The sequence below is a fragment of the Hipposideros armiger genome, unplaced genomic scaffold (assembly GCF_001890085.2).
Source record: "Hipposideros armiger isolate ML-2016 unplaced genomic scaffold, ASM189008v1 scaffold_70, whole genome shotgun sequence".
In the NCBI taxonomy this organism is placed as follows: domain Eukaryota; kingdom Metazoa; phylum Chordata; class Mammalia; order Chiroptera; family Hipposideridae; genus Hipposideros; species Hipposideros armiger.
Window position 1 is genome coordinate 4,725,573 of NW_017731420.1, and position 9,764 is coordinate 4,735,336.

At 39.8% G+C, this 9,764-nt stretch overlaps 1 long non-coding RNA gene across 2 annotated transcripts in view; it reads right to left on the reverse strand.

Moving 5' to 3' along the window:
* Window positions 1-9,764, reverse strand: part of LOC109382804 (uncharacterized) — a 278,663-nt gene that overhangs the window by 134,368 nt on the left and 134,531 nt on the right. The window contains exons 1-2 of one of the 2 annotated variants that reach the window (XR_002123987.1): window positions 5,916-5,993; window positions 2,960-3,009 (exon numbers count right to left, since the gene is read on the reverse strand). This is a non-coding gene — a long non-coding RNA (uncharacterized LOC109382804). Of the gene's footprint in view, window positions 1-2,959; window positions 3,010-5,915; window positions 5,994-9,764 lie in introns of those variants that run through there. The other variant, XR_002123986.1, reaches the window with a different exon arrangement.

Sequence of the window (9,764 nt, forward strand, 5' to 3'; positions counted from 1 at the left end):
TTTTTTTTTAAGCTGAGCCATCCTGCCACCTGTTGGCAGCTCAGCGGCTGCTCAGCTCAGGCCGGGAATCGAACCACTGTTGCTCAGAGCTCAAACTCTTGAGTGAGCTCTTAACCAACTGAACCACTCAAATAACACTTTTAAGAGTATAAATGACAAGCCAGACTGGGAAAAGGCATTTGCAAAGCACACATTTGATAAAGGGTTTTTACCCAGAATATATGCTATTATATAGTTAAATAATAAAAAAATAGATAACTTAATTTTTTAAATGGGCGGATGATTTGAACAGACACTTCACCAAAGAAGCACATGAAAAAGATATTTGACATCATTAATCATTGGAAAATGATAATTAAAGCTATAATGAGATAACACTATAGACCAACTCAAAATTACAGAGGCTGATAACAGCAAGTGATAAAGAGGCTCTGGAGCAATGAAAATTTTTTATATTGCTGATTGGAATGCAAAATGGTACAGTCATTTGAAAACAACTAGAGGGATTTTTCAAATGTCAAATATACAAGTATATGTACTTGCTACACTTAACCATATGACTCATTAATCCTACTCCCAGTAATTTACTCCCCCCAGAATTAAAACATATATTCATACGAACACTTATTAATGAATGACTATAGTAGCTTTATTCATAATAGACCCAAACGGTAAAAAACCCACATGTTCATCAATTGGTGAATGGATAAATAAATTGTGGTATATCCAAACAATGGAATTCTACTCAGCAATGAAAAAAAAAAAAAACCTAGTGGTACTGGCAACAACATGAATGAATCTCAAAAACTTTACGCTACGTGAAAGAAGTCTGAAACAAAAGGCTACAGACTATAGGAGTTCATTGATATATTCTGAAAGAGAAAAAACCTAGGACAGAAATCAGATCAGCGGTTGTCAACGGTTGGAGGTAGGAGTACATTTGCTACATAGGAGCACTTTTTCAGGTTAGATGTGTTCTGCATCTTGACTGTGATGGTAGTTAAATGACTACATACATTTGTTGAAACTTATCAAACCATAAATTTCAAGAGGGTGAATTTTATTGTGTATTAATTATATCTCAACAAACCTAACCAAAATAAACAAATAGACAAATAGCGCCATGGCAAAAGGATGGTAATTGGTCAAATGTGTATCTACATGGAAAAAAAAAATCTTGACCCTCTACTCACATCATACACAATAAAACCAATTTCAGATATATTGTAGATCAAAACATAAAAGTAAAGTAATACAGCTTTCAGAAGGAAACATAAAACTTCTTTGTGATCTTGAAATAAGGCCAAGATTCTTATATAAGATATAATACAATGGTATTAACCATAAAGGAAAAAATAGGTAATTTATACTCTTTTAAAGAAATTTATACTCATAAAAATAAAGTGAAAAGGTAAACCACAGGACTAAAAAGTATTTACAATATACAGCGGGTGCCAAAAAAACTTATACACATTTTAACGAAAAAAAACGTATTAAAATTGTAATACACAATATATACCGATAGCAAAAGATGAACAAGTCACATCTGATTTCAGCAATTATAAGAGGTACTCAAAGTGGTTACCATCAGTGTAATTTTAATACATTTTTTTCCTTTCTTAAAATATATATATATATATTGGCATCCTCTGTATATCCTATGAAGGCCTCAAATTAAAAATACATATTATTTAAAATGTCTTTAACTCAATAAGAAAGACTTGAATATGACAACCCAAGTTTTTTTCCAAAAGACTTGAATAAGCACTTCATTTTTTTTTTAAAGACTTGAAAAGGCTTTTTACAAAACAAAATAATCAAATGGTCAATTAACATAGGAAAAAGTGCCCAACTTTATTAGTCTACGGGAAATACAAATTAAAACTGCAATATGATATACTATTTCACACCCACCAGTACAGTTTAAATGAAAAATAAACAAAAATCAAAAATACTTTGTATTGGGAAGGATATGTAGAAATCAGAACCCTCATACACTCCTGGATGGCACGTAAGTTTTTAAATTAATACAACCATTTTGGAAAACCATTTGATAGTATCTGCTAAAGCTGAACATATACCAACCCCATGACCCAAAGAGCCCCCCCACCACCACCATATACATACCCAACAAAAATGTGTATATATAACCAAAAATAAAACTTACCAAAACTGACTCAAGAAAAAATAGTAAACCTAAATATATCAGAAATTAAATCAGTAGGTAAAAAAACCTTCCCTCGAAGAAAACACCAGGCCTAAACTATTTTTCTCTCATATTCCACCATACATTTAAGTAGCAAGTAATTCCAATACTATTTTGAAAACCATTCCTCACAAGAAAAATACCAGAAAGGAAAATTTTATCCAATCTCAGGACTAAAACTTAGCAAACTAAGTCTAGCTAAGTCTAGAAAAGATAATACATAATGACCAAGTTGGTTTTATCTCAGCAATGCAAGGCAACTTAACATTAGAAAATAAATTAATGTAAATTACTATGAACAGATGAAGGATAAAAATCCTTTGATCATCTCAGTAGATTAGAAAAGCATTCAATGAAATTCACATCCAGGTAAGCTAATTTACTTATAGCAAACTAGAAATAGAAGAGAAATTTCTTAATCTGATACAGACTATTTTAAAGTAACTTCATGAAGTGATGTACCATAATTGACTTAATAAAATTTGCCTACATTGGATATTTAGATTCTGTCCTCTTTGTTTTGTTTTATTTGGCAATTATAATCTATGCTGTGATTAACATCTTTGTGCATGTTGATCGAGTTGCCAAAACTCTCTGTGTCTCAATTTCCTCATATATAAAATGGAAATAAAATAACACATAACTCACAGAGCTACTGCAAGGATTAAATGAAATGCTAGAATTAGGTCTTAGAGCATCTTGGGAGAGAAGCGTTGTTTATAAATAACTGAGGAAAACGTTTTCTGTATTTACCTGGTGGCGGATCGCTCAAAGCACACTGCAGGCTCAAGTCAGAAGTCACTCTGTCAAAAACAAAGAAAGTTATTGTCTTAGGTTCTCAGGATCTGAGGATATGATATCAGAGGAATGCAATCAGTGATGGGGACGACTGCTTGCGCCCAGATTCCCTTGCATCATTTGATATCTTCTGCCCACCCCAGCTTCCATTCCTCTAATCAGGAGAGAATGACTACTGCCATCCTCCCTTCATCTGCCCTTGATCTACAGCACTCCATTTTTGCACGGCGGCCAGAATGATAATTCTAATAAAATGTGAGCATGACACACCACACCCCTCCCAAAATTCCTTCCACAACTTCCTCTTGGGATAAAGGCCAAGCCTTGCCATGACTTTTAAGGCCCTTTGTCATATGATGCCAACCTACTTCTCCAGACTTGTCTCTCATCTCTGTACCGTTGTCAGTGCTCCAGCTACACCAGACTGCGTTCAGCTCCTCACTCCCTGCCATTTCCCAGCTTTCACACACACTTCTCCTTGTGCCAGGACTACCTTCCCCCTTCCCCACTCACCTCCTCCTGACTGACTCCTACTTGTCCTTCTTTTTTCCTCTTAACTGCCACTTCTTCAGTCAGGCTGTCTGTTCCCCTTGACCATCTTAAGCTCCCCTATTTAAACTTCTAAAGAAGCCTTTACAGGGCCAGCTGAGTGGCTCAGTTGGTTAAGAGTTAGCCTAAGAGCTCGAGCTCTGAGCAACAGGGCCGCCGGTTGGATTCCCACACGGGCCAGTGAGCTGTGCCCGAACTGAGATGCCACTGAGCTGCCAACAGGTGGCAGGATGGCTCAGCTGGTGAGAGCACATGCTCCTAACAACAAGACTGCCTGTTCAATGATGGCTATGCCCACCTGCAACTAAGAGTGAACTCAGCACCTTAAGCTGAGCTGCCACCCGGATGGCTCAGTGGATAGAGCGTGCGCTCTTAACAACAAGGCTGCCGCATTCAACTCCCATGTGGGATGGTGGCTACGCCCACCCGCAACGAAGATTGAACACAGCACCTTGAGCTTAGAAGCCACAAGCTGCCAACAGGCAGCTAGATGGTGACTGGCGCCCTCCACAACTAAGATTGAAGAACAACAACTTGGCTGGTCCCCTTCCCCAATTCCCCAACACAGTTCCCCTTCCCCAATCCGCCCCCCAAAAGAAAAATTTTAAAAAAAATAAAGAAGCCTTGATGTCTTCTGCTGTCACATCATACATGCAACTACTTATTCAATATGTCTTATCTTCCTTGTGAGCCCAGGGATCATGTCTGTTTTGTTCATTGCTGTAGGTTCAAGCCTAGGCCAACACTGGTCTCACAGTAGATGCCTAATAAATATTTATTGAGTAAAAGAATTAGTAAACTCATTCCTCAGTCCTTAGCTTTCCAACTCATCTTTTGATTCACACTAATCATTTGATAGACTTCCTACTTCACTACCATATTTCAATGATTTTCAAATTCACTGATTATAAGAGACAATGCTGTTTTATATAACAATAAGAAAGAAAAAATGGCTGCAAATTAAACTGTCATACAACACTAAGATTTAGAATTTTTATTTTATAATTATTGAAAGAGCTCTACTCGCCTTATTTAGGCATGGATTTTATTAGATACATAAAGATGAAAAATATAAAATAAATTGGTTAAGTATTCCAATTTCATTTGGTTTAGGTATCCCATTCAGAACCCACTCTGTTGAATCACTTTTGATGCAGGATCCAATGACTATGTTTTTCCACACACTATTGTCCTAGGTGCCACCAAGAACTTTAGTGATACATTGTTTCTTCCAAGAGTGCTCAAGTTCTGTATTTGGGATTTTTCTTCTAAGCTTCCAATACCTTTCCACAAACATCAATGCTAGCAAGAAAATCTTACTAATAGGAATCAGCAGAAGATTTCAGTCAGCACCTAGGACTCACATTCCCTCCTCAGATGACCATCAAATGGATCTCTGGCTGAAACAATAGTGGTCTCAGTTGTCTTGTCATGCAACGGAACTACCAAGTTCACACATGTACAGGTGCAACTACCACCTGACCAACAGCCAATAGAGCTGCTTTCAGCTGTACGACCCATCTGGTATCAAAGTATTAAAATGTGAGAGAAAGAAAACATGTCTGAGAATCAATGAATACGAGAGGTCGGGAAAGACTCTTCAGAGAACTTAGGAAAATTAATAAAAGAAAGAATGCAAATTCATATTCTCTCTCTCTCTCTCTCTCTCTCTCTCACACACACACACACACACACCCCCTCACTCATGGTCAGAGACATGACTAGAAATACTGACTCCTCACATGTTGGAGTGGGGATGGGTACACAAGGCAGTGGTTGAGAAAAGGGTGGGGGAACCTAGCCAAGCCCCGGCACCAAGTGCTTCCACCCTGAAAGAAGAAGGCATTTCCTCACTTTCCACTGGCCCAGCCATGCCCCCATGCACAGCGTCCTCCCAATGGAGACAACTCTTCCTAACTACTTTTTTGACCTACTTAAATACATTTTTTTTGCTTCTTTTTTGTGGAAAAAAAATACAAAAAAAATGACATCTGCGTTTTTAACAATCTTTTAACTATATAATACAATTGTTAACTACTGGCAAAATGCTGTACATCAGATTTCTAGGACTTATGCATCTTACATAACTGAAACTTTATACCCATTAAATAAAGATTTCCCCCTCCCCTAGCCCCTGTCAAGCATTTTCAGGTTCTACAAGTTTGACTACTTTAGGGACCTCATATAAGTGAAATCATGCAGTACTGGCTATTTCACTTAGCATGATGTCACCAAGGTTCGTCCAGGATTACCTTCTTTCAAAGTTGATTAATATTCCATGGTGTGTATACACCACATAAAATACAATTTTGAAGGACACAGTTTTTAAATAAACAGAAGTTCCTTAGAAATGTGTCATCACCTTAGAGCAGAGCAGACTCTCGTGCCAGAGGTTTCCTCATCCCCAGTCCAACATTCCAAGGCCTCAAGGTCTCAGTCTGTGAATACTCAACATTGGCTGGGAAAAGGGGGAGGGAAGGGAAGCCACTGGGAAGTCCAGTGGGCCTCTCTGTGCCTCAGTTTCCACATCTATAAAATGGTCAGATAAGATTAGATGATGTATCAGTTCAATGTCCCAGCAGGAAAGTGATTACACACACAAATGGGAACTTTTATACGGGGGATTATTTACAAAGCATGAACCAGGTTAAGGAAACCACCAAAAGATAGTGAAGTGGGTACCTCCCATTAGCCAAATCCACACAGAAGCCAGAAGTCAGATAAGCTCATTGATGTGGTCCCAGGACCCAGAACTGTGGAGATGGGTGGAGAACGGGTCTGAAAGGACAGATTATCCAGCACAGATCATCCCTGAGTATCCACAGAGCTCCAATATTCTATGACCATTTGGGTACACTATCAAACTTTGCCACAGCAAGAAAAAAAATTCTATTTATGCCAGAAAGTTTAGGCAAATCGATCAGGATGCAGTTTCGCATCATACCGTGGCTTAGCTCGGAGAGTGGTACTCGTTTGCTGCCCTTGGAAACAGCACAGATCGAGCACATCGCACTCAGCAGTCCCTGTTTTTCTTTAACTGAGCTCTTACAAATGTAGTGAGTCAGTTTCGAGCAGGTAATTGATGTGTCTCGCTCCTCGTCTTATCCCCTGGGATCCTTCCTTTCTCCAGGAGTAGGACCCTGCCCGTGTCCACTGCCTCACAGAAGTAACGCTCCAGCCAGAGCAGAGAAAAAGGCTTTTTTGGCTTTTTAAAGCCTCTGAGCAGACAACGTGACGATCCAGAGCAATGCTTTGCTCCGCCTACCACCCCACACCAGACCACAAAGGTGATTTTATGTTGAGAAAAGTATGGAGAGAAAGCTAGGACTGAGCAGACCTTGTGGTTCCTGAGAAAGGGCTCCCGAATCCTTTCCCCAGCAAGCGGACACAGTAACCGATAAGTGCCACATGCGTTCTCCTGATTCACAGTCATTTTCAAAACTCCCATTCTTTCCCTGGACTGGGCCACACCCACCCTCCAGTGGCAGTGAAGTCCCACAGGCCCTCAGGGTCACAGAGGTGCTCAGTCCTAGGACAGAGGTGTGAGGTTTTGAATTTCAAGAATCAAGGATCCGTTTGAAAGTTTAATTTTGATACATGGTTGCTTCTAAGAAAGTTCCCAGGATTATCCGCCCTAAAAAGACCCAGGCGATACGCTGACCAGTTTCTAGCATCTATCCTTTCTTGAATTTACAGGTGACGCTATGTTCCAAAGTGCAAGGCGTTGCGCTGTAACTGTTATACAGACATCCAGCTGGGCAGCACCAGCCATTAGAGAGTTGCCACACTCTCTAATGAAAGCTCTCTCAGAATAGAGGGGACTCACACTGTGCTAGAACGAAAACCCATCTGGAAAAAAAACAAAAATAAGTTTTCCTAATAAAACATGTCTTTTCTTCTTTCAAAAGAGTTAGATGAATTCCAAAAGGCTTTAGAAAGTGAAGAAAGACTCGTTAACTTCTGGCAAATAACTAGACGGAGTGGAGCTGGGCTGGAGAGGTCAGTGATTAGCTGGGTGACTACGGCCGAGTAGCTTTGCCTCTCTGTGTCTCATTTTTCTCATCTGCCAAAACGCCAGGGGTTTAGATTAAGATCATTATCTCAGTCCCCTCCAACTCTAAGAATATATGACTTTCAGCGGGGAAAGGGACTGTTCACTTCAGAGCCCAAGGATTTGCCATTGAAAAATGAAGCAAAGAAGGAAGAACTGCTGTTATCAGCCAACAGGGCTGTAGTGTGACAAATAACAGAAAAGCTGTGCTCTGTGCATCTTGTCATCCTGGCGCCTTGACATGTTATAACTACAGTCCCACCTCAGATGATACCATACAAATGGGCTATTCCATGCATCTCAAGAATGCTCCACCATATTAGGAATTCTAGTGGTTCCTCTGTAACATTACACAGTGCTGCTCCTGACGTGGCTGTTTCAGGCAGCTTCAAACTCAACTCTAGATGAAAATATTACAAATGGATGATTTGTCAAGTGCTAAATATTATCCTTGCTGCATTTTTTTCCCCCAGAGGCCTTAAAAAGAAGAGTGCCAGATGTTATGCTTGTATATTAAGGGAAAACTGAATGGGGAAAAAACAAAACACAGCAAGCCTAGTTGTAATATTTAACTGTTTTTGAAAGCCCACCATCTAAACATATCAGAAATAACATATTTTCAGAACTGTGACAAAGTCAAATGTCTCTCAAACACAAAAAAATAAGTCTTCATGAGGAAGTCAGAATAAAGCAATCTGTCAGTTGTCAAATGCAAGTATTCCCTTATGAGTAGTTTGAATGCTTCCAACTCTCTCAATAAACACCATGTTAACATATCAAAACTATTCAGAGGGAATTTCAACTTCAGAAAACATTAACTCATCAGTTACTTAGGTAACATCAGGCTGGATCTCCCACAAGCACTTAGCACTTATCTAGTACAAATCTCACTCATCATCTATTGCCCCAATTGTCCTCTTCTCTTGCTATCCCTTTCCACTTATCACACAAACCAGGAACCTGACCATCATTTAATACTCTGCCTCTTCTCCTCTCATCAATCAAATCCTATAGACTCTGCCTACTGAGCATCTTTGTCTCCTATTCTCCACCTCTACAGCCACCGCCTTAGACAAGCCTTCATCCTCTACCTACTAGAAGGGACTTCCATCCTTTGCCATCTTCAATTAATTCAACCATCCTTGAGATTTATCTGTCTCAAGTTTACATTTGATCTGTCATTCCCCTGCTCATACCCACTCTTTAATGGCTCCCTGCTGCTTATAGGACGAACACAAAATTCAATATGGCATCCTCCCTCAGACCCTATGCTCCAGCCTTGTCAAATTGCTTACAATTTTCCATGATATTCAGGTCTCCATGTCTTAACCAACCAAACCCTCCACACAGCCCCCCCTCCAAAGGCCCATGTAATAATTCTGCTTCTTTCAAGATGAGATTCCTTATCCTGGGCCTGCATGGTCTGTCCCTTGTATCTCTTCACCTGGCACTTCCCTCCTCCACTTCCGTCTGCTTCCCTCCTCAAGGTAGTCACTTCCACACATTGGAGGCCCTTTCCCAACTACTGTTCACTTGTCTAACTTGAGCTCATTGGTTGGGTCTCAGGTTCAACATGACTGCCTCAGAGAGATCTTCCCCAAAAGAAAACCTGGCCCTTCTGTTACATACACTGTGGCCTGTTTTTCCCCCTATTGCATTTATCACAAATGATGGTAATGTTTATTTTGTGGTTATTAATTCGAAGACCATCACCCTCAATGGGCATTCACCTCTGTGAAGTAGAGATGATTCAAGTCCAACGTTTATCCCCAGAGGCTAGCACAGTGCCTAACACTCAATAAAAGTTTTTAAACCAATGCATGGTATCTCCAACCTCACTTCTTCTGTGAATAATTGTCTGCTCACTCCCACCACACAAGTAAAAAGGATGGTTGCCTCTCCTGCAGCCCAGCTGTGCTGTGAACAGACTTAAATCAGAGCACCCATGACACCTAATGCACTTCCATGTTGCTCTTCTTCTGCTAGGCGGTAAACGCCTTGTGGGCAAAAATCATGTTATGTCTTTGAGGCATGTGACTCCTTAAGGCACAATAAAAACGAGTAAAGAAAGGGCCATATGTCCTCAGATATCAATTTGTGAGAGAGCTACATGAATGGCAGCAAGATAATTTTATACTTCAATTTACATTTTAGATTTTT